Source organism: Panthera uncia (genome assembly GCF_023721935.1).
Source record: "Panthera uncia isolate 11264 chromosome E2 unlocalized genomic scaffold, Puncia_PCG_1.0 HiC_scaffold_20, whole genome shotgun sequence".
In the NCBI taxonomy this organism is placed as follows: domain Eukaryota; kingdom Metazoa; phylum Chordata; class Mammalia; order Carnivora; family Felidae; genus Panthera; species Panthera uncia.
In genome coordinates, this window is record NW_026057589.1 from 257,686 (window position 1) to 282,136 (window position 24,451).

The window sequence follows — 24,451 nt, forward strand, 5'->3', positions numbered from 1 at the left end:
TTATAGATCAGTTTGGGAGAACTTCAGTCTTCTGATTCATAAACAAGGTTTATCTCTTCATTTATTTAGGTCTTCTTCAGTTTGTCTCAACAACGTTTTGTAATTTTCTGTGTTCAGGTCTTGCATATATTTTATCAGATTTGTCTCTAATATTTTCACATTTTTGTTGCTATTGTAGATGATATATTGAAATACGTCAACTTCCAACTGTTTGTTGCCAGTAAATAGAAATATAATTGATTTTGTATGTTGATCTTGTATCCTGCGACCTTTTAAATTCACTTACTAGTTCTAGTTGCTTTATTGCACATTCCATCATGTTTTTTTACATAGCCAATCAGGTCATCTGTGAACACAGATAATTTTTCCTCTTCCTTTCCAAACTGGATGCGATTTATTCCGTTTCCTTGCCTTATTGCCCTGGCCAGAGCCTCCAGTACAATGCTGAGCAGAACTGGTGAGAATAGACATCCTTGTTTTGTTCTTGTTCTTAGGAGGGAAATATGTAGTCTTTTACCATTATGTTTCATAGTAGCTGTAAGTTTTATGTAGATGACTTTATTAGGTTGAGGAAGTTCCCTTTTTTTTTGTAGTTTGTTGAGAGTTTTTTTTTTAATCAGGAATTAAAATTCAATTTTGTGAAATGTATTTTGTGTCTACTGAGATGATCATATGGTTTTTTTAAAAAAAGGTTTTTTTTAATGTTGATTTATTTTGGAGACAGAGAGAGCCAGAGAATGACCGGGGGAGGGTCAGAGAGAGGGAGACACAGAATCTGAAGCAGGCTCCAGGCTCTGAGCTGTCAGCACAGAGCCCAATGCGGGGCTCGAACTCACAGACTGTGAGATCATGACCTGAGCCGAGGTCGGATGCTCAACTGACTGAGCCATGCAGGCACCCTGATGATCATATAGTTTTTAAAAATTAATATGGTGAATTACATTGATTTTTGAATAGTGAAGCAATAGTGCATTTTTAAGATTAAACTCAACTTGGTCATGATGTATTATCCTTTTTGTACAATGTTGGAATTATTTTGCTAAAATTTTGTTTAGAATTTTTGTATTTATGGTCATGAGGGTTTTAGGTCTATAGTTTTCTTGTAATATCTTTGTCTGATTTTTGTATTGGGATAATGCTAGTCTCATACAAATAGATTGAAACATACTCTGTTATTTTTAAATTTCTACAACAGTGTAAATAGAATTGGTATTACTTCTTTGTTAAATATTTGCCAGATTTTTACCAGTGAAGCTATTTGGGCCTGGACTTTTGTTTGTGGGAAAGCTTTTAACTCCAATTACAGTTAATGTAATAGATATGAGTTATTTACATTGCTGCTTCTTGAGTGAGCCTTGGTACTTTGTGCCTTTCAAAGAATTTGTCCATTTCATCTAAGTTGTTAATTTATTGACATAAAATTATTACTAATATTTGCTTATCTTTAGAATCTATAATGATTTCACTTCTTTTATTTCTGATATTGGTAATCTGTTTTCCCTCTCTCTCTTTTTCTGAAAAATCATGGTAGAGGTTCACCAATATTTCTGGCTTTCCCAAACAACCAGATTTTGATTTTGTTGATTTTCTCTCTTGTTTTTATTTTTTATTCTATTGGCTTTCATTTTTTAATTTTCTTTCCTTTGTTAACTTTGGGTTTAATTTGCTCTTCTTTTCATTTCTTAAGATGAATGCTGAGATTGTTGATTTGAGACCTCTCTTTTCCTCTTTCTCCTCCTTGCCTTCCACCTCATCCTCCTCCATCTTCTTAAATATAAGTATTCATGATACATTTTATCTCAACTACTACTTTAGAAGCATTCCTCAAAGTTTGATACTTTGTGTTTTAATTTTCATCCAGTTGAAAAGCTTTCTAATTTTTCTGTTAATTTCTTCTTTAATTTATGGATTATTTGTAAGAGTCTTAATTCATTTCCAAATATTTTTGGATTTCTGGAGATATTTCTGTTATTGATTTCTATTTTAATTTCATTGTAGTCAGAGAATATACTTTATGACCTGAATTTTTTCTTATATCCTCTGTCTTTTTAAAAAAATTTTATAAAGCAAGTTTAAAATTTTAATTCCAGTATAGGTAACATACAGTATTATATTATTGTTATATTAATGTATTGTACTTAGTGTTCATCGTGAGAAGTGTACTCTTTAATCTCCATCACCCATTTTACCATCCCTCCCATCTGGTAACCATCAGTTTTTACCCTATAATTAAGAGTCTATGTCTTGTTTTGTCTCTCTCTTTCTTTTTTCCTTTTCCCTTTTGTTTCTTAAAATCCACATATAAATGAAATTGTATGGTATTTGTCTTTCTCTGACAGGCTTATTTCAATTAGCATTATACTCTCTAACTCCATCCATGTTGTTGCAAATGGCAAGAGTCCATTCTTTTCTATGGCTAAATAATATCCATTATATATATCTTCCTTATTTATTCATCTGTCAGTGGACACTTGAGCTGCATGACCATACATAGTTTGGCTATTGTATTTCATAGTTTGGCTATTGTAAATAACGCTGGTGTAAATACAGGGGTGCATTTATCTCTTTGAATTAGTGTTTTTATATTTCAGGGATAAGTGCCCAGTAATGTGATTACTGGATTGTAGGGTAGTTCCATTTTCAACTTTCTGAGGAGCCTGAATACTGTTTTACACAGTGGTTTCTCCAGTTTGCATTCCCACTAACAGTGAACAGGGATTCCTATTTCTTCACATCCTCTTTAATGACATTTATTGTTTCTTGTGTTTTTGATTTTAGCCATTCTGACAGGTGTGATGTAATATCTCATGGTGGTTGTGATTAGCATTTCCCTGGTCATCAGTGATGTTGAGCAGCTTTTCATGTTTTTGTTGACCACCTATATTTCTTTTTGGAGGAATGTCTGTTCATGTCTTCTGCCCATTTTTAAGTTGGATTATTTGTTTTTGGGGTTTTGTGTTGTATCAGTTCTTTATGTATTTTTGATACTAATCCTTTATAGGAGATGTCATTTGCAAATCTCTTCTCCCATTCTTTAGGTTGTCTTTTAGTTTTATTGATTGTTTTCTTTGCTGTGTAGAAGCTTTTTATTTTGATGTAGTCCCAATTGTTTATTTTTCCCCTCATCTCAGGAGACATATCTAGAAAAAAGTTGACACTTCTGATGTTGGCAGAATTACTTCCTGTGCCCTCTTCTAGGATTTTTGTAGTGTCAGGTGTTAAATATAGGTCCTTAATCCATTTTGAATTTATCTTTGGTGTGGTGTAAGCCAGTACACCTGTATGACCTGAATTTTTTTTATGGCTTGGAATATGCGCGCGCGCTCTCTCTCTCTCTCTCTCTCTCTCTCTCTCTCTCTCTCTCTTTGGTAAATATTCCATGTGAACCTGAAAAGACTGTATTCTCTGCTTTTGTTGGGAGGCATGTTCTATAAATGCCAATTAAATCAAGTTTGTTTGTGGTTTTCAAGTCTTCTGTGTCTCTCCTGATATTCTGTCTACTTTTTCTATCAGTTATATTTGACTGTAGTTGGGGATTTGTCTACTTTTACTTGAAGCTCTCTGTCTCTCTCTGCTTCATGTACTGTGAAGCTCCACTTTGGATGTATAAATGTGATTTGTAAATCTGCTCGGAAGGTAATAGACACAGGTTTTGCATGTATTTTAGTTAAAAAAAAAATGGAGTACATCTTAATCTGTGTGGATAACTTCATAAGCCCCGTAAGGTACTTCTTTTTGTTTTAAAGGAAAATATGTAAATGTGATCATTCCTCTTGCTACACTTGTTTTTTTGACTAATGTCAAACATAGGTTCTGTTACTGGTACTCTGTTTCTATGACTTTCTGTGTGTTAACTCTTTCAGTTCAATGCTGAATCATAACATGGTATTTTCAAAGATATTTTACATGGCAATTAAACTCTACACATGTAATTTCAATAGTATGCAAATTCCAGTGAAGAGATGACGATGTGAGCAGCTCTGACCAAGTTTAAACATGTGTAAGCAATGTCTATTATATCTTAATTGCTGTCTAAATGACATTAAGTATAACACACATCTTGATACTTAAATGTGAAAAACGTCTCTTAAAGTCTAAGAAATACTATATATGTTAGATAGGAATATAGGATTCTATACAGTGCTCGATAAAATACCCAAGATTACTGTCCTTGTTGAGCTTACATTTTAATGTATAGAGGCCAAAATGAAACAAGTACAAAATAAGCCAGGTAATTCTCACCCATGGTATGTACTGTAAAGAAAGTTAATGGAGTAGATGGAAGGTGCCTTTAATTGGGCCTGTCTGAGGATGTCATGGGTGAGATGAATGTCATCAACTCCTGAATAATGAGAAAAAACCATTGGGAGGTGACTTGGCAGAAGAGCATTTGGGTGAGAGAGAGCAAGTGGAAAGCCTTTTCTTTAGCAATGAGTTTGATACTAGAGAAACATACAGAAAACCAATGTGGCTGCTGTTTAGAGGGTAAGGGTAATCATGGAACCAGGTGAAAGTAGAGAGGTGGTTGGTAGGGGCTATTTTTACTTCAATGTCTCCAAAGATAAGCCAGAAGATTAAATGTTCTTTTAGTACAATGTATTAAACACTTTGCAGCTCATGGATCTGTTTCATTTCAACCCTGACTGGGGACTAAAAGCAGAAGGAAATAAGTTGAGCCTCCCAGGGTGCTTAGCATCTGTACTACATGCAATTTAACACTTGGATATATGTTTCCATGTGTTACTTGCAAATTGTATCATCTGTTTAAGCCTTTTCACTGGAGTGGAAAGGGCCATATTATATTGGTTCGATTAATATTATATGGCTTCTCAAAAGGATGGTTATGGTTGGGGGAAGCAGGGGGTAGAAAAGGGTTGATGCAAAATCAGCACGTTTCTGGCAATTATATTAACCTGTTAGCACTTAGGAGTATAATTGGAACATCTTTCTGGAGTGCAATCTGGAAATATGTATAAACAAATCTAAGAATTTTTCTTTTACGTTTTTATATAAGAAAGTATATGAAAGAAGTGATCAGGACAAAGATACTTTAACAAGGATGAACTTTTTTTTTGTAATAGCAAAAAAAAAAATGCAAACAAATTAATGTTCACAGAGTTACCATGAAATATTACGTAGTATTAAAGTTGTGACACATATTTTTTATTTCTTGATATGAAAAAATCACCTAAAGTATTTTAAGAGAAATATGAACAGAGGTAAGGTATAATCCTGGTCCTGGAAAATAACAAATATGTGTATGTATGAACAGAGAAAAAATTCTGGCCATATACAAAATTGGAAATAGTGGTTATTTCTTTATGGTAGGGTTATTGGTAGGTTTCCCTTTATCTTTATGCATTTTATAATGTCTGAATATTTATAATGAACATACATTATGTATTTAAAATAATTGGGAAAAAAAAACCCTTTCTATTTTGATAAAAACATAAGGGTAAGTAAGCTGTGAAAGGAGCTGATTTAGAGTAAAAGGATTTATGAAGTACAGCTAAGAACACACTTGGGGTTAGTCCAGGAGAAAGTGGCTTCTGGCTTTGTGTCTGACATGTAGTAGATAACAAATGGTAAGTGGTTGTTAAGGGCTGGGTTTGTCCCCCCCCCCCCCACAAATTCATATACTGAAGTTCCAACCTCTAGTGCCTCAGAATGTACCTGTATTTGAAGATAAGATCTTAAAGGTATGATCAAGTTAAAGTGAGGTCATTTTGATGGGCCCCCAATTCGATGTGACTGGTCTCCTTATAAGAAGAGACACCAGGGATGCACACATACACAGAAAATACCACGAGAAGGTACAGAGAGAAGACAGCTGTTTACAAGCCAAGGAGAGAATCTTCAGGAGAAACCAAATCTGCTGATACCTTGATATTGGACTTCTAACCCCAGAACAGTAAGAAAATACATTTTTGTTGTTTAAGCCGCCCAGTCTGGGGTGTTTTGTTATAGCAGCCCTAACAAGCTAATACAGCATTTACAAAAAATGGTGGCTTCTTATATTGGTAAGAGTTATCAAATCCCAGCTCCGACACTAAGCAGCTTTACATGAATTATCCTATTTATTCATCACTAAATCTTATGCATTAGATGCTACCATTCATGCTCACTTTGCAAATAAGGTAACTGAGGCTTAGGGATCTTAAATAATTCATCACACAGCTAGTAAAGTGGCAGAGCTAGGTTTGAATGTAAGTTGTGTAATGTTCTAACCCTTGGCCTCAAGCACTGTACTAAAATTAGTACAACTGCATAGCAATGTGCAAGGTTAGGGTCCAAAGATGTTTACGTGGCAAAACCAATGATTTGGTTCATTATTCCAACTATTGGCAATACAACACATTATAACTGTTTTCATACAATGTATTCAAGTTTTATTCCTTTTTTGTTGAATTAAAAACCCCACCTCCTCTTTATAATAAATTAAAGAGGTTTCATGGTACTTTTTTTGATTTTGAATCACTGGGGATATAAGCCCACACAGCTCAGGGAGAATAATTAAGTACTCGAACTGGGACCAGGTCTCTTGGAAACTAACAGAGACCAAGAACAAAAAGGAATTTATTATTTGGAATTTGAAGCCCTTAAATAGCCAGTGCCCCCTGCCAGTTTGCTTGGCCCTTTACATGTAGATACTCTTTCATGTACTCTTCAAATCAATCTTTTGAAGAAGGTCCTACTATCAGTGAAGACACTTAGGTTCTGAGAGATTAAGCAACTTCTTTAAACTTACTGGTCTGGGAAGTGCTCCCACGTCTTCCTGCTCCTGTGACATGCTTGAACAGGAGAGCCATGCTTGTTAGGGGAATTAGCCCTTTCTCTGTAGCCATTAATTTATATTTATTTCATGTTCATTCTATAGAAGACGTTTGACTGTATAGAAGAAAATCTGGGCCGTAACACCAGGGAACTTTGCACTTCAGATAACTGAGACTTCATTCCCCAAAATAATTCACTGCAGGCTAACCAGGAAAGAAATGGGGGAAAATCACACTTGTAATCTCAGGGCTTCCTAAATACTACTACTATTTAATCATTTAGTGAATGCTCACTATGTGCCCTACACCATGAAATATGTGATCTTACTTCTCAGGGGTGTTGTGAGCTAAGCACTGCTGCTGTGTTCAATTTCTATGTTAGAAAACTAATGCCTAGGGAGACTGGGGATATGTGCAAATGGAGTGTGGGAAGTATGACGTTTTAGCCCATACTTTACAAGCACTTGGTATTGCCCTAGGACCTAACCAGGAAGAACTGCAATTTTGATTCCTGAGGCCCCCTGCCTGCTATTAGATTAAGCCAATCATTTGCTTTCTCCTTTATAAATTGGGAGGTAATGGAAACTCCAGTGCACAACACACATCCACCTCCCCATCAAGTATGAGGTACTTATTTCTCCAAAGGCTAGTGCTGGTTGGCTGCTAACAATAGTGTAGAGCTGAATCACTCTCTGAGAACTTCTTTACCCAGGTGGGTGGTCTTCATCCAATGACTAGTTGACCTAGGGTACAAGAACAGGATAACACTGTGGAGCCCTGCAGAACTACCCCCCCCCCCCCCGCCCCAGGTTTAACTGAAGCTTCTTTGTGGCTTATCTTTTTCTGCCCAGCCTTGCTTCTTTGATCTCTTACAAGTGTTTTTCCTGAGAGTGCTTCCCCAAACACCTCCTGTACTCCTATCTCTACCTCAAAGTTTAGTTTCTAGGGAAACTGATCTGAGTCAGATGCCAGATAAAATTGTTTGTTCGTTCATTCAGTCATTCATTCATTCATCCATTCGCTCATTCTCCAGATGGTATCAAACACCTGATATTTGCTAGGCACTGTTCAAAGTCTTAAGAATATATTGGAATTCTTGGGATTTCTGAAAGCAAGATATCTGTGGAGCTCCTTACTGCTTTTACTTAAAAAAAAAGTACTTTAGGCTGGGAGAAAGGCTTAGCACTTTTATAATTATTAAATGTTCTTTAATTGTTGCTTTTTGACTGAATTATAAAAATTATCCCATTCAATATAAACCCTGATTTGGATTCCAGCATCTGCCACTCCTAATTATTAAAACAGCTTCTTCCTAGGTCTTCCTAAGTAAAATCTCTTTGCTTCACCTTGTCCCTACTTTTGTTTTCTTGAAAAGCAAATCTGATCATTTCAAGCATCTGATACAGTGCAACTTTCTTGGTATATAGCAACCAGGCCTTACAAACTGGCTCCATGCAGTATTTTCAGCCTAACCTCCCATCCCTACTCCCATACCTTCTTTCCATCGGTCTCATAGATATCCCTTTTCCTTCTCATTACAGAAATAGTTGCTGTGGTTATATTATTTCATGTTCTTGAGACTTTGTACATTATTCCCTCTTCCTGACAGGCCATTCCATCTTCCCCATTCTCTGCAACCCCTATCAACATTTCCATTTATTAACCTTCTGGCTTAAATGTAACCCCTTAAATTTTCATGGTTAATTATCTTCCCTCCCCCACATAATATCAACCAAGTACAGTAGGATAATTCCTCCTATGACATTTTGTGTATTATTCTTTGTACACTTGACCCATTTGCATTGCAATTACTTATTTGTGTCCTTTAAGAATTGTTACATCCTTGGAAGCAATGACTATATCTTGTTTATCTTTATATCTCCAGAATTTTAGTGTGTGTACAGCAAAAACTGGAAGTATTGCACTTGAATACATCTCTCGTTTTCCTGTTTGACTATTGGAGATACAGACTTAGTATTCCATTCCGATGGATTTCTTCTATACGATGAAAGCAATATTTTCATATTAGTTTATATTGGTTCCTCCAGGGTAAATTTCAACCGAGGAGAAATGGATACATGGTGGTGGTAGTGCCTTTTCTTTTATTTCAATGATCTCTTTCTTTGTTTTTGCTGCTATTTACCATTGTCTTTTTGCACTGACTTAGTTCATAATGCAAATCTCTTCAGTCAATAGATACACTTGGAATAGTTAGCTCGTAGTGTGCTGTTTGAATAACTTTTCATCATTCAGCCTTCTGCATAACAAGTACTGTAGAAGGAGTGTGGGGGCTTGTGTTGGGAGAGGAGATCAACTATAATGGACAGCAAGAAAAGGAAAAACTGGGAATCTTTTCCAGCTTGGAAGAGTCCAATCATCTTTACCAAAAGTAATAGCAGTTTGACTTTTAAGATTTTTTTTTTTTGTCTGAAGCACTATATATATGCAGTAGGTACGTAGGAATAGAAATTGCATTAGCTCTTACTCTCCACTCCCGCTCTCCTTTTCCCTCATGGTTGGACAACTTGTAATTAAACCCACCAGGATTCTCCAGCCTCCCTACTTTGCATTCATCCCTTCCTATTCTCCTCTACACATGAACCTAAAATACTCCTGTTCATCCTCAATTGTCAACTTCCTATTAGTCTTTCCTGACTCTCCCCAGAGCAGAGTCATTTATTTTTTCTTCTGTAATGTCATGTTAGTTTGTTTGCATCCATACTATTATTCTGGCAATGGAATTTTTTTTGAAAGAGAATTTTGTATTACTTTTATGTACAGAAAATTGGATGGTGTACACTTAGCCCAGTCGCGTGACCAGTTCTTTAGCCTTTGTCTTTTCCCACTTGGTGATACAAGACACTGGCTTCGGACCCAGGACGTTGCCTCCCCAGTGACCGTGGATCTCACCTTATCTGTCATTGTAATTGGTCCTGATGGCTTCCATCTGCTTAGCCAGACCTCCTTTGTCTTCCAGATTAATCTGTGTGACGGCAACAGTGGTGCAGGTCTTCGTGTGAACCAGATGCCCCAGCCTGGCCTTCCCCTTGGTAATGCAGTAGGGAACCCCACAGGGCAGGCAGCAAGACAGCCCCTCAATGGGATCCACATCATGTGCAATCACTACCAGCTGAGCCTTCTTGTTTTCTACCAAGATGGTGACAATAATAAACCCAGCTCAAAGGACAGGTGGCCTCTTAACGGGGACATCCTCTTTGCTGGCAGCTTTCTTCTCAGCCCAGGCCAACAGTCTCTGCTTCTTCTCTTGCTTTGTCTCTGGTCTGTGTTTGTGGGCCAGAGTAAGCAGTTGAGTATCTGTTTGGTGGTCCATGGCCTGGGTGAACTGGTTAATCGCAGGAGGCATGTTTAGGCATTTATAGAGAAGAGCCCTTTGCCACTGCAGCCAGATGTAGTGGGTGATGTGATAAAATGGGTGAAGTCCCTTTTGGGCTGAATGTCTTGTCTGATGCCAGCATTCTTGGGTCTTTTCTCAAACAGGGGATTGGCCACCTTCTTGGCTTCCTGCTTCTTCATAACAGCAAGGGCTGGGGCCACCTTTTTCCCCATAGCCATTTTTTCTTTCGGCATCTCAGATGGGTGGAGAAGAGAGAAGGAAAAGAGAATTTTCCTGGCAGTAACATTTAATTATTTGTTTGCATGGATTCAAAAGAGAATACAAGTCTTATACCCCAATGCATTCTCAGAAGCTGCATCTTGAATGGGACAGGGCAGTCGTTAGAAAATATGTATTGTATAAATGACTCAGAAGAAATACTTATTGAGGGTGTTTTTACTATATTATCTAACAGAACTCTTCCAAGGTTTTCACCCATTTCAATAATGATTTGTTCTTGCTCCAGAGTATGATGAAAGATTAATACATAGCAAAGACAGATTAGAATTAGAAATACCACCAACCTCTTTTTTGTTTCTCTTTCTCTTAACATGAAGAGTTTTTGTGATTTAAACCAGAAGACTATTCCTGGGTCTAAGTGACTGTTATTAGATGTAGCATAAGCCTTTAGTATGTTGACTATTTAGGAAGCTAGAGCTAGCATGTGATTACAGATGTCAGTAATGGAAACCTGATAGTATCTTCTTATTCTTATTAATGTTATTTCTTCATGGAAATAAAGGGTCCAAATGTGCAAAGCAGACAGTATGTTCAGATTGGCTCAGGTAGGATATATATATATATATATATATATACACACACACACACACCAATAAATATATACACATCCAATAAATATTGGATGATGTAGGCTATTAGCCGCCTGCAAACAGAAGTTCTGTACTTACCGATTGTACTAATTATAATCCAGTTTGTATACTAGCTTCTTCAGAGGAAAACCATTTTTGTTTAATCTCTTCCACAGAGTTTAAAAACAAATAGAACATCTTGAACATTTAAAAGAGTGCCTTTTAAGGACAGGGTTTGGTACTTGAAACCTGAATCCCCTAGAACTAACCAGAGTATAAGGCACTGAAGCTAGGGAAAATGTATTTCTGATGTATGGTCCTACTTGAGGCAAGCTGAACTCAAGAGGTGTTTAGGGAATTGTAAACCAAAATGTTCCATCTTTAGCACTCAGTCAGGGTTAATGGAAGGAGAGTGTCATAGTCTTGGCTACAGGGTCTGGTCCCTGAGGTCTGTTCTGGGTTATAATGTCATCCACTCTGATCTCCTATGAGGGTTGCAATTGACAGGGCAATAAGAATCAATCTGGAGGGAAGAAACAAGCTGTAGACTAAGAAACAGAAGGCTCCAACAAGCTGATTTGGCTCAAAGGAGGGATATTCAATCTTGAAAATATCACTATCATGACATGTATAACTGCGGCTTTTTGGTGGTAATTTATTTACAATTTTGTTTCTCTAATAATAGTGAATTCCTGGAGGATCTGCCTTATATCTTCAGTGGCAAGAATCCTGTTTGGAAAACACACACACACACACACACACACACACGTGTGCATGCACCCCCCCCCCCCACCAGCCCCTCACAACAGAGATATACACTTACAGATATGTAGGAAAATAATTTGTATCTTTGGAATCCTACATTGATTTGACAGATGATTAGTTACTTCAGAAAGAAAGCAAGGAGGGAAGAAGGAAAGAAACTGTTCTTAATCTTGAGTGTCTCATTAATCTTGACTTTTCCTTGGGAAAAGTCTGTTCCTGTATCTCACATTCTTCATCTGCAAAAAGGTTAGGTAAGGCTTGATATGTTTTCTAAACATTTTCCAGAATTAATATTTTATGGTTATTTTGAAATGTTTGTTGTTATCAGAAGATAGAGTTTTACAGAATGGACTTGTTGGTGGAGCACTTGGTGCAGGGAGATGTTGAAGAAGTAAACCTTACCATTATCCACTGCCATTTCCAGGCTTACTTACCAGCCTTCATTAAACAGGAGGGGGCCTGCCTGCTCATGTCACTGGGCCGTCAAGTAGAATGTGACAGAGGACAATTAAGAGAAAGTCCCCTCTTCAGTTTATGGGAAGATTCTCAAGCAATGTCCAGACAAGGTACCTGCTTCTTCACCATTGCTGGCATTTTTTTAGGGGATGAGGAATTATTTCATAGAGGTGCTTCAGAATCACAGAAAAATCTGGCCCTATCACTAATAGTCATGCAACACTGGGCAAGTCACTTAACATTTCTAAATCAAATGTGGAAAGTAATTATAAACTTTAAGGAACTCTAACAAAAGTTGAAAGTGTCGATGATTATTACTATGGATGTTAGTTATTATTATAATTACTTCGTCTCGTAAGTGGGGATGCTCAGTCCATTATCATTATTTTCTGGGCAGGAGGTCATAAAGGTTTTTACTAATGCATTATCAATACTTTTTTTAAATCTTGTGATGAATTCAACCTCATGCAGGGAGAGAGGATGCTAAAGTAGATGATAGCACAGGAATTTGGGAGTTATATAGATCTGAAATAAATACCAACTCTGTCTTTTAGTGTATATTAAATTTTAGCAAGTCAATAAACATCTCTGAACTCAGTTTTCTTTGTGTAAAACTGTCTATATTTCACTATCAGGATAGTTTGGAAGATTGACTAAGATAACACATAGCCAACTTGTAGTAGTGTTGACAACAAAGCAGACATTCATCTATGCAGCCGGAATTTGTCAAATACCTATTATTTCCTGATAATAAAATACTAAACAAAAATAGTGTCTGTTCTCACAAATATTAGTTTAGTTAGTTCCTTTAAATTTACATGTTTCCTGATAACAGAGAACACATACAGAGGGTATACAGAGAACAGATAACAGAGGAAATGTGTATTAGGATGGTGAATATTGCCAGGGGTGGTATGGCTTTGTCAGTCAAGAACAGTGGTCTCTTGCTGTAGGATGTCAGTGGGGCAAAGAAGAATCTGATGACAAAAGGGGCCTAATTCAATCTTTGCATAGTGGTCCCAATAATATTATTTGAAAAATAATAAAAATCAGTTATTTGAATATAATCTCTTACAAAATTCAGTTATTTAAAGGTATTGAGTGTTCCCCAAATATCTTTGTAGTTCTTTCATGCCTGCACAATGCCTTAAGTGCAGAGGACCCAGTACTTGTCAAACACCTTTAGTGGATATTTTTTCATTTAATTTTTTCAACAGACTTATTTATAAGTAGCATTTGTAAGCAAATGCTTACAAATTTTTCATGTGAAAAATTAAGCAAGTTGTTCAGGATCAAATAAGTAGCTCATGTGGAATTGAATTCAGGTCTCATTGGCTTAAAAATGTTATCCTACTGATGGGGCACCTGGGTGGCTCAGTCAGTTTAGAGTCTGATTTCAGCTCAGGTCATGATCTCACTGTTTGTGAATTCAAGCCCTGCATCAGGCTCTGTGCTGATGGCTCAGAGCCTGGAGCCTGGAGCCTGCTTCACATTGTGTCTCCCTCTCTCTCTCCCACTCACACTCTGTCTGTCTCTCTCTCTCTCACTCAAATAAAAATTAAAAAACATAAAAAATGTTATCCCACTGCATTTTGTCAAAATATAACAACAAAGAAAGGAAAAATAAAATGAATACATGAAGTATTAAGTTTTGTTAGTGAAAATCAGAAATTTCTTGTGCCTTTAAAAGGATAGTGTGCCCACTGTATCTTTTCAAATATTTATATAAACTGTGGTGAGCAGTTGTTTGTCAAGGAATAATGAACCCTTCACAAATCCAGAATTTTTTACCAGCTACTGACTAAAATTATCAATTGGTCACTGTTTAAGTTGTTAAATGTTTGTTTACTTGAATCTGTGTTGTGTCTGAACTATTTCCACAAGATGGCATTTTGTTATTTGCCCATATTATTTCAGTAGAAGGTCTTTGGCATTTTCCTTTGTAATACCAATATTGTGCATAAAACCTTGAAATGATGAGTAGATGTCTCTGAATGCTTTGAAAACTGATTTGTGTGGCTAATTTAGCCACATGAAGAAAGGATAAGAAAGTCTGTGAGTCATGATTGTGTAAGTGTAAGTGTGTATTCTCTCAGTTGTTCAAATAATTTTATCATGAACAGAATGACAGTGACCTTGCTTTAAGTCCTTTACGCCATCTATCACAATATGTGGTGAATAAAATGCAAAGAAGATAAACAATGTGACACAAGCCTGCTTGTTATTCAGAAAAGAAATTATAGGAAATACCCTAGGAATTCTGTCTTCATGGAGACAGGAAATTATCTGGACATATTCTTCTAGTGATAGAAACCACCAGAAGGATAGCTTCTCTAGAAATCCTTTCTCCTTGTGAATTTCTGGTATAGGTAGGCTGTAGAAATACCAGTTGGAGGTTTGGCTCTAACCATAAATTTGGACGCTTCTTGCCTAGACCAGTTACACTGCTATACTTTGGTATAGCCAAAATATATACCTCATCTCTTGCCATTCAAGTATGAGCATGCTGCCTGGAGAAAGGAGAAAATAGTTCAGACCTGAAGCCAGCATGGTGGTGGCCCTGGCTGTATACCCTTGGTGGCTTCCAATATTCCTGTGGCCTGTTTCCATTAGCTACATGGGTGAAGAAAGAGTCTTCAGTAGGTATGCTTGATCTTTTCATTCTTTTGACATTCCCAGTCTCTCAATCTGTGACATGTTATATTATCTTGGAGTTTGGCCAATCCAGACCGGCATCCTTCTTTGAAATGTAGGGAAGGGGAATGTTACCACAGGAGTCCAGAGCTTCATTTAGAAGTTTACCTGTCTCACAAGGATTCTGTTACAAGAAAATATGATAGGTAGACAAGTGCATATTAAACAGCCCACTGTGTGGCATTTGTGAAAGTGCCTTGTAAAACTCAAATGAATTATTCTAAAAAACTGTAGCCTGCTACTAGCATAATTCTTTAAATTTGAACTCTATAATATGGGCCAGTCAGAATAAATCAGCCAGCTGGAATTTGGGTTAGTTTTGTCATCCAGCTACATTTTAGAGGAAAACATATTGGATATAATCTTAAAAACAAGGTATTAACACATCTTCACATTGAGAATGCAGTTGTGTTTGGTCACATACATTTATTCATCTGCAAACCCACGGGAATGAACTCTCTGGTAACATTGCCTGAATCAGGGCATCAGCTACCTCACTTCTGTCCCTCATCAAAGTTAGATCCAGGGTCGTTGCAGTGTTTCAGTCACTGGCTCCTATTTTCAAATTTTTACGTCCATTTTCCTTCCTCTGAATACCATCTCATATGCAACTATGCTGAGAATAAAGTCAATTATCAAAATCACTTTTTAATGCAATTTCCTCAATTGGTCAGAGATTTTCAGCAACAATGGAATTTTTTTTTTTGGAATTCATCCAAAAATGCTCACATACTACCCAAACTATCTTTTTTTAAATGAATTTTTTAAAAACATCCATATAAGTTCAGCAACGAAGGGTAATCTTTTCATTTCCTGATTATAATCAATTTAGGACTATTTATCCTATAAAAGAAACAAGAACAAAAAACTAACTCAAATTATAGACTAGCATGTGTTATCCATGCTGCATAGGCCATATCTTTAAATATGGTCAAGTTGTGAGAATAATTGTTTTTGACTTCATAGTCAATTTATCCATATTTGGCTAAGCATTAAATTACAAATTTACATAGTTTTTCCCGTGCTATCCAACTTTTGTTTTAAATTTGCATGAGTTGGGGGCGCCTGGGTGGCTCAGTCGGTTAAGCGTCCGACTTCAGCTCAGGTCACGATCTCGCGGTCCGCGAGTTCGAGACCCGCGTGGGGCTCTGGGCTGATGGCTCAGAGCCTGGAGCTTGCTTCTGATTCTGTGTCTCCCTCTCTCTCTCTGCCCCTCCCCCGTTCATGCTGTGTCTCTCTCTGTCTCAAAAATAAATAAACGTTAAAAAAATTTTTTTTAAATTTGCATGAGTTGTCCTAAACTTGTATCATATATTTTACTGGTAGAATCCTTCAATTTTCCTTTTTATTTACTCACATTTCACTGTCGACATAAGAAAAGATTTGACTCCATCAATTTTCTTTCTGTGACTCAAATTTGATGACTATAGGCTTTAAAGAGTAAACTCTAAGATTTTAATGTTTCTCCTTCTGTTCCCCAAAAGCTGTTGTTCAGATAGGAGCAAAACAGCATGTTTTAAACAAATAAGACTGTTTAATGTGCAAATTATCAGTATAATGTGATGGGATGTGACAACTATACCTCAGTGTAGAAGCTTGATATTACTCTATTATCCTTAAATGGAAAAAACATCCTTTGTTCTGAGGGTAACCATTTGCAAAATGTTCATTGGAATATTGCAGGATCTTTGGGATTTGGTTGAAATGTTGACTCTTGAGTTAACAAATATTCATGGATCAGTTATGAAGACAGGTGCATGAACAAGGTCTCATGTGAGAACTTCTTCCCCAGTATTTAGAAAAATAATTCAGAAGGTTTATAGTTTTGGATATTGTGAAGCCAAAACCATGGGTCCCCTTGTACTTGTAGAGGAGATAGCCATTGCATTTGGATGCATCTCTCCATCAGAACAAAGAAAACCATGCTTTCCGGGTCTTCACAAGCAGTTATTTATTAGTAGCCTCCTAAAAATGCATAGCTGCTTATTTTCTAATAATTGGAAATCAGAAAATAAGAGGTCTTTTTAAAGGGTGAACTCCATGCTGATTCGTAGGGGCACATGTATGCCAATGTTTATAGCAGCTCTTTAAACAATAGCCAAATTATGGAAAGAGCCTAAGTGTCCATCAACTGATAAATGGATAAAGAAGTTGTGATTTATATATACAATGGAATACTTGGCAATGAGAATGAGTGAAATCATGCCATTTGCAGCAATGTGGATGGAACTGGAAGGTATTGTGCTAAGTGAAATAAGTCAGTCAAAGAAGGACAGATATCATATGTTTCCACTCATATGTGGATCTTGGGAAACTTAACAGAAGACCATGGGGGAAGGGAAGGGGGAAAATAGTTACAAACCAAGAGGGAGGCAAACTGTAAGAGACTCTTAAATACAGAGAACAAACTGAGGGTGGATGGGGGGGTGGGGAGAGGGGAAAATGGGTGATGGACATGGAGGAGGGCACTTGTTGGGATGAGCACTGGGTGTTGTGTGTAAGCAAAGAACCACAGAATCTACCTGAAAAACCAAGAGCACGTTTTATATACTGTATGTTTGCCAATTTGACAATAAATTATATTTTAAAAAAGGGTGAGCTCCATCCAGTTCTTTTTTAAAAAAATTTTTTATTACGTTTCCTTATTTTTGAGAGACAGAGAGAGACAGAGCACGAGTGGGGAAGGGGCAGTGAGAGAGGGAGACACAGAATTCGAAGGAGGCTCCAGGCTCTGAGCTGTCAACACAGAGTCCAATGTGGGGCTCAAACTCATGAACCGTGAGATCATGACCTGAGCCAAAATCAGACGCTCTACCCACTGATCTACCAAGGTGCCCCAACCTCCAGTTCTTTAACATCCCTCCAGGAAATCACACACATGCCAATGATTGTGGCCCCTCTTTATCTCCTTTTTTCTCTTGTTTATTTTGTGGAGGATTTGCTACTAGCCTTCGTATTCATACCTTATGTGGTTTGGGTCCATTCCATGTTGATAGCTGAGCCTGATTTTTCTTTCAGTAAGTGCATTAGATTTGACATCTGCCAATATTCTTCTGAGGTCCAGTCACCTGTCCACTTTGTATGCTATCACTCAAAAGCTGATGATGACTATTTTAACTAGAAGAAGGAGATACATTTCTTGCATATTACAGAGTTTACATTAAATGGAAGTTTGAAGTCAACAAAATAAAGGAGGGAGGGCGGGTTCAACAGATATTAGACATATTCATAGGAGAAGCAGCACTTATTGTGTGCTGTTATATGGCAGGCGGTATTCTGTGTCCTTTCCTGTTTTATCTCAGTTGTGCTTGACAACAAACATTTGTTAGGTAAGGAAAATATCATCTCTGTGAGGTGGTTACTATTACTATCCCAATTTAATAGATGAGAAAATAAAGGCAGAGGTGGGTTATATATATCGTGCTGAAGCTCAAGAAACTGATGAGTATCTGAATTAGGATCCAAACCCAGACTGAGTTTGAGCTCTTAACTGCAGGGCTTCTGCCTGGGAGCAGGTGATTATAGGTGCAGATAAGAAATGTGGGGAGAGGCATATTAAATTGAAGAAGAAAAAAATTCTCTCTAAATGATAGAATCATTTCCTCTAGAATCAATTATAGAGAATTATGCTAAATATTTTGCTAGTGTTATCCAATTTAACTTAAAAAATAATGCTGGAATTTAGATACCATTGTACCCATTTTAAGGGTACGAAAACTGAGTTGGGTTGGAATCATAGTGTGGCATTTTAAACACTATGATCTGAGATATATTTTATCTGTCAGGTTGCAGCTGATTTCATACTCTTTGTTCATTTTATTATGCTGTGTTAAGGCAAAAATGTAGAGATTAATTCCATTTGCTAGCTTTAAGAAATGGTAGTCAATTCTAGGCATGACCAATAAAAATTTATTGGATTGCACAGTATTTACCCAACTCTTCAGAGGGAGCCACATTTCCTCTAGTGAAGTTAAGTAACAAAGAAGCTCCTACATGACCTGAGCATTTTTTCAGTAAAAGGTGGGTGTTATATTCTCCTAAATGGAGAGAAATATTTTTCCCTCAGTCCTATTACTGACAACTTCTAAATTTAATAACACAAATGCTCACCTACAAATAAGAGTAATAAAAGCTTAACTTGCTACAGGGGGAGAAATGCCACAATGTTACAGACCCAGGAATAAGTGATATTCCTGGGAAGGTCACTGCCTGAGGCTGCTCCATAAACTCCAGCCCTTTCGTGTATCCACTGTTTGATGTTTAAGTTTTGGATGCTGAGCCTGGTCATAACAAACCAACCAACAGTTTCTCACTTAGACTTCTCAAGAAGGTGACAAAATAAAATCAGTGTAAAGCTGTCAAAAGAAAGGCTCATCATTGAATTATATTTTGCTCCCAGTAACCCATCTGAAACCAAATGTGTCCTTTGCTCAACTCTTTTGAGAATTCAGCCAGTAAACACCAAGGGGGCTCCATGACCATTTCCCATCCAAGTCTCTTTAAACAAAAACACAGGCAAATTCCTGAGTCGACCTTGTTCCAATAAGTCTCCTTGAAGGAAGGTCATCATAATTCTCACCCACATTTTTCTGCTGTCTTGTCAGATGAATCCGTGAAATTCACAGATTAACCCAAGTCCCTCACTTAGACATTCTAAACGCGCCAAATGTTCAAGTGTAACAAAAAATTACACATCTGGTAATTCTGCATGTTATTTATAGCCTTTTCTGATAGAAGCATAATTGATTCAGAAATGTAATTTACAGCTTGGCATCTCCATTTCAAAGCCTCAATTCTATGACATCTACCAAGAGAGCAATCTCACTTTTGTTGGGAAGCAGAGATAATAATTGTAAAGAATTTTTGTATGATAGCTTCATGCTTTGGCATAAAGTTTTTCTTGCTCCTTGTCTTTCATTTGCAAAGTGGACAATATTCATGTCAGCCACACACTTTTAATTCCATGGTATGATTTATGGAGACATAAATGAAGCATAAAGTTGATCAACAAACCCTGGGGTGATGGCAAATGGCTAAGGCAAATTTCTCTTGCCCTCTATTTTTAATTGCAATCCTCATAAGAAAACACTCTTTAATTTAAATAGGTAATTGTTCTTTTCGAAGAGAACATTTATTATTTAGTTCCATTTTGAAAATTACTAAAGAATTCTGGAACATTGTCTTTATCAAAGAATAATCATAGAATTGCTAACCCTCCTTCTGCCTTTTGTTTCCCCAGCCTTCTAAAACATCAAATGATTCCTTCACTAACTGCTCTAGTCTCTGTCTGGGTCTTTTGCACATTTTGAAGAAGATATATGGAGGAATTAATTTCCATTAGCCAGTGGTGTCCAGTATGCGTTTTACTGAAATAAGTCTAGGTATCTTATATTCAGCCTCATGCCCCAAAATAATTACCCTAATTCTGACCATGCATATTTAATCTATGTAATGTAAGACGACTTCAGTTCCTAATTAGCAGCTCAGATTTCTCTCTGCTCCCAGAAATCGATCTATTTACTCCCATTACGTTAGCATTGTTGCCTCACTCAGATCCAGACCGGATTGTTACTGGTGTAATTTATGATCCTAGAAGCTCTTCTAGGAATTTCTCTTGGCCATTCATCGAGCCCCACATTCTGGACTTGCTCTTGGCTTTCTGGTTTCCATTCCTGCCTTTGATACTGGTGTCAGATCCCAGTGTATTCCAGCCATCTAACTTTCAGCATTAGCTTTGTCCTGAGAATCCAGCTGTGATGCTCCACATCTGCAAATGTGACTTCTTTGGTGATAGATACTGGCCCAGGTGAAGTCAGAATTCACTGCAGTCTGTTTGCTCTTTTATTACTTTTTACTAGATTCATCACAAGAAATTAGAAGTATACTTCAAAGCATAATAAGCATATATAAAAGCTGTCATCATGTTTGTATGTTTTCCAGTCTATCACTCATCTATGTATCTATTCTCTATCGATCAATCAATCGATCTACATACCTACCTACCTATGGACCTACCCTAGTTATCTATCAGAATAACATCATACTGGTAACACAGATTTTGTTTGATTTTCACTCAGTATTTTATCATTTCTATACTCCCATCTATGAAAAATTTAAAAATTTTTTATTTTGAAAAGGAAAAATGCTTTTTTTTTTAACCTTATAGATGTGCCCCAATTAATTTATCTATTTCCATATTTTGGCATTTTGCATAGTTACCAGTTTTTTGGTTTTGTAATCGAACCTTGATGAATATCTTGGTATTTATTTAATAGTCTTTATTGAGTACTTACTATGTGCAAGACCATGTTTTATGCATTGAAAATTTAACAAACACAATTGTTGAATTTAATAGTCCTGGAAAAGAAGAAGTCTAGGGAGGAACAGGAAAAAAAAAGGCATTTACATAATTGTGTGAGAAGTGCTGGGGGCATATAGTAAGCACTGGATAAAATTGGAACTTTTTAAAAAGAGAAATTTAGCTCTCTTTTTAAAAGAGAGAACTTTAAGAAAGAGGCAGTGTTTAGACTCAGACCTGAAGGGTAAAAAAGAATTAACCAGATGAATGAAAGTATTGGGGAAGGAGCCACTCTTCTAAGTGTAGTGAACAGCCAGTGCAAATACTTAGAGCAAGAAAAAACATGACAATTTAGAAAAACTACAAGTCATTTAGTGTATCTAGAACCTTGAGTGTGAGGAGTAATAGGTTCCTTTAGAAGACAGGTTGGGACCAAATTAAAAAAAAAAGACTTGTACAAAAATCTAAGGAGTTTGTTCTTTGTCCTGAAGGCAGTGACAATCTTTAAAATATTTTAGCCAGTGGGATTGGGAGGCAACATAATTAGAAATGCATTGTGACAAATTACTGGCGACTTTATGGAGATTGCATTGGTGGGAGTAAAGTAGAACAGGAAACTAGTTAGGGAATGATTTCCATAATGTAAAGCATGGATGATGACAGTAGGAGATTGGGAATTAGAATGGAGAAAGAGAAAGTTTTTTTTTTCTTTTTAATTAATACTGACAAGACATGATGGTTTTACTCAGCAAGTAAGGAAGAGGAAGCAGTCAAGGATGGTGTTCACTGGGGGGAGATTGTGATGCCAAGTGCTTAGGCCAGTGTAGGGAGGAGTAGGTTTAAAAGCTGTGATAAATTCCTAAAGAATAGACAGTTTTTTGTGTGAAGTTTAAAAGAGAGATTTGAGTGCAGATAGAATAGAGATTTGAGAGTGAGAGAGGTGTCGACTCTGACCATTTTATTAGAAGAGCATTCTGGAAGTGAAATTATTCATCAGAGTTTACTGATACATTTGACACAATGATGTTTAGAAAGGTCACAGATGTTGGCTTGTTGGCACAACAATTTGGATTTGGTACCAGCCGGCCACTGTATTCTTAGAGACCTTTTAGACTTTGAGTTTATTGCTTGAGATTGGAATGTCTCTTTCCCTTCATTCCACTCTTGTAGTACCAGAATGTCTGCAGGGGAACCATTTTACATCATGACTCATTCCTCTGGTCCTCATGGGACAGGGAGAGATTCAATGCATGACATCTTTGAAGTGTTGTTTTAGCATTCTGAGCAGCAGCTGGAATATTTCTACCAACAATAAATAACACAGTGAAAGAGAGACCTTTTCCAATATCTGGCTTCTACTCAAATTGTGGACTCAGCTGTGATCCTTAAATATTTTAATTAATGTCTCTCCAAGGGAGGTTTTACTAAAGCAAATGAGAGGCACCTTGATACATATCCATTTATGTACTGAGGCTTATGAGCTGGGGGTTCTGACATTCCCTAAAGATCCTACCTTTCATCTTAGAATAGATAATGCTTGCTACTCAGATGATAGGTCTGCATTCCTTCTACTATATCACTCTTCCAGAAGCAAAGGAAAGGAATTAATTCATTAATCAGATGGTGAGCCAATGAGTTTTGGAGAATGGGTTTTGCATTAAGATACATTGGGATTCTATATAAATGTATTCATATAGTTAGGTGGTTTCTTAATTTCTTGAAAGGACAGAATGACTGGGAAAAATATTACATGTGGCTCTACTCTAAATCCCTTATAAGATTTGATGCCATCTACCTACAGTGGTACACTTTGGTTTGCTTTAAGTAATAACTGGTATTACATATTGGGTATTTGTTAGGTACCTAGGAGTTATGTTAAACACTTCACAGGAATGATCTAAATCTAACCACAAGTCTGTGGCATGCACGCTATCAAGATCATCATGTTGTAGAAGAGGAAACTGACTTAGAAGATGAAAGGTCTTGTTCCAGACCATACTAGGAGTGAGTACTAGAACCCATATTCAAACCTGGGGAGTCTAATTTCAGAAGGTGAAGTGGAGGGGCACCTGGGTAGCTCAGTCGGTGAAACATCTGACTTTGGCTCAGGTCATGATCTCACAGTTTGTGAGTTTGAGCCCTGCATCAGGCTCTGTGCTGACAGCTCAGAGCCTGGAGTCTGCTTCAGATTCTGTGTCTTGCACTCTCTCTCTCTCTCTCAAAAATAAAGAAACATTAAAAAAAATTTTTTTTAAAAAAGGTGAATTGGAGATTACACAGGATTCAGGGTGACATAGCTCAAGACTGTCTAGGACAGAAGTCATTCCTTATTCTCATAATGGGACTCACAGTACGTAACACTCTCACAAAGGAAGGTGGTTTAAAGCATAGTAATGGTGTCAGTGTGCATGGAAGACAAGAATTTCTAAATGTCTTGTAAAACAGACTTCAGAAGAAAAATGCTTCTTTGTATAATTTATAGCAAGGAATAAGCAGATTGACCTTCTGGTTCTATCTGTTCTTACCCTTAATTAGCAAATATTTGTCTTCTGTGAGCAGAAACCTAATAGTCATTGGGGTTTAAACAAATCATATCCACATGAAAAGAAAACAGTAATTTCTTTTTGGGAAGGAATGGGATTTCATTATTTGATTGGGTTCTTAAGGTCTCATCCTAGTCAGTGAATATCCACTGAATCCACAGTGGATCTCAGCTAAAGTAAAAGGCCAAACTCCCTTTCTTTGATTAGTAAAGAGGTACTTCAGGTAAAGTCAATAAGAACTCTGTGGGTGTGACAGGACTGTTGAGAAGGGCCACAGACAATCCCCTATAATACCAAACCCTTCATACTCACCTTTTCCATTTGCTTTCTATGCTCGATTGACCTTTGAAAAGTTAGTCATTTTCACATTCTATACATATACATTTAAATATTTTCTATCAGCACTTTTAATAGTTCTTCTGTAGTGGTTGATTCTGTCTTCCCTAGAACAAGCTGGCATTAATCTCTTGATGTTTAATAATACTGATTAATTTTCCAGTAATATTTCAATATTCATCAGTAATGAATTTTTATAAGGGCTGATCTTTGAGTCTCTCTTCTGTCATCCAGGATAAGCTCAAGTCGACCTGGTGTGTCTGTATTTGGAGGATGATATTTGACATTTAAGGACTTCTAAGATCAAACAAAGGAGGTTACCAACTGTGTTGATACATGGATGCACTGTCAATAGTTGACATAACACAATAAGATCACTCACT

At 36.9% G+C, this 24,451-nt stretch overlaps 1 long non-coding RNA gene and 1 pseudogene across 2 annotated transcripts in view; one reads left to right on the forward strand and one right to left on the reverse strand.

The window, feature by feature from the left end:
* The window catches only part of LOC125916447 (uncharacterized), a 280,612-nt gene that overhangs the window by 110,534 nt on the left and 145,627 nt on the right, over positions 1–24,451 (forward strand). The window lies entirely within an intron of this gene.
* Positions 9,574–10,361, reverse strand: LOC125916446 (60S ribosomal protein L7a-like; annotated as a pseudogene).